Raw genomic sequence first — 1744 nt, 5'->3', positions numbered from 1 at the left:
TTCATGATTTTTCCAAAACAAAGCATTATCTAGAATACAAAACTTTGAAGCTTTCATTTTCAAGAATCTCGTTTTAGTCCTGGATCACCCTGGAGGAGCTTGTAGGTTTAACAATACATAGGCTATATCAACATACCAAGGTGATTCTAAAAAGGCTTGATTGATTTGTGGAGTCGCCATCTCCTGTTCGTTATCCAGTTCATTGATGTCAAGGGCTTGAAAATTGGTTTCATTCATCAATTTAGCTAAACCTTGTCCTTTTATCAGCTTTGTTGGTTTGATTTCAATGTCATATTCCAAAATGTTAGCTATCCATTTGCCTCTTTTGCCTTCAAGTCCCTCTTGAGTTAGGATATCCTTGACCACGGCATTTGGGACATAAGCTATTACATGAGAGTACAAGATATAAACTCTGAAATCCTTGATAGCCTTTACAAGGGCATAAGCTTGTTTCTCCATGATTTGATATTTTAAAGGTGCATCTCTAAGTGCTTTGCTGAAAAAATCAATGGGCTTCTCACATCCTTGATCATCATTTTGTAATAAGACAGCAACAATAGTATGTTCTGATGCAAAGGAAAATATTATAAAATCTCTATCAAACTTCGGGCTTGTGAGGACTGGTGTTTTAGTTAAAGCTATTTTGATTTCTTCAAAGGCTTGATTAGCTTCTTTTGTCCACTTTAGATTGGAATCTTTCTTCAACATGTTGTTCAACAATCTTATTAGTTCAGCCAAGTTGGGTATGAATCTTCTTAGAAAATTGATCTTTCCTAGAAAAGCTTGCAATTCTTTGATATTTCTTGGGTGAGGAATGTGGAGAATAGCTTGTATTCTGTCAGGGTCAATTCTGATGCCATTTTTTGAGATTATGTGACCTAACAGTTTGCCTTCTTCTAGGCCAAATAATGATTTCCTTGGGTTAAGTGATATGCCATATTTTCTGCAAATTAGAAACACTTGTCTTAAATGCTCTAAATGTTCTTGGTCTGATTTGGAAAAAGCAGTGAGATCATCAAGATATATGACTAGAAAGTCATGGATTTCTTTTGCAAAGGCTATGTCCATTGCTCGTTGAAATGTGGCCCCTGCATTTTTAAGTCCAAAAGGCATTTTTACATACTTGAAGGTTCCCCAAGGTGTTGTAAAGGCAGTTTTATCTTGATCATCCGGGTGAACTAAGATCTGATTAAATCCTGAGAATCCATCTAATAGTGAAATCCTAGAAGCTCCCATTACCTTTTGTAAAATGTGATCCATCTTGGGTAAGGGGTAGTGGTCTTTGAGAGAAACTTTATTCATATTTATTAAGTCAACACACAGTCTTATCTCTCCCGTTTTCTTCCTAGTGGGCACTAGATTTGAAATCCATTCTGAAAATCTAATAGGTGCAATTATTCCAGCTTGGTACATTCTTTTGACTTCCTTTTCAATGAGAGGAAGAAGAACATGATTGACTCTTCTCAGCTTTTGTTTAAAAGGTTTTTGATTTTCTATTAGGGGTATTGTGTGCTGGATTACTGATGTATCATAGGACTTGAGGTGTAACTTGACAAACCTATTGTGTGGACTCCAGAATTGGTGTGCAGACTGGAAGCATCGGAAGATAAGATCGCGAGCTGTCGATCACTGGCTGGATTCAATCATAGGAGGATTCATCACCGAATTCACGGTAGATACTTTAGTCATCTATAGCGACGCAGAACGATGCTTCCTTAAGGGACCACGAGGTAAGTATGTGAAA

Source organism: Pinus tabuliformis, chromosome 5_2, assembly GCF_031772625.1.
Source record: "Pinus tabuliformis cultivar Carrire ecotype Pingquan chromosome 5_2, CPIR1, whole genome shotgun sequence".
Classification (NCBI taxonomy): Eukaryota; Viridiplantae; Streptophyta; class Pinopsida; order Pinales; family Pinaceae; genus Pinus; species Pinus tabuliformis.
This window is presented reverse-complemented; position numbering follows the sequence as displayed.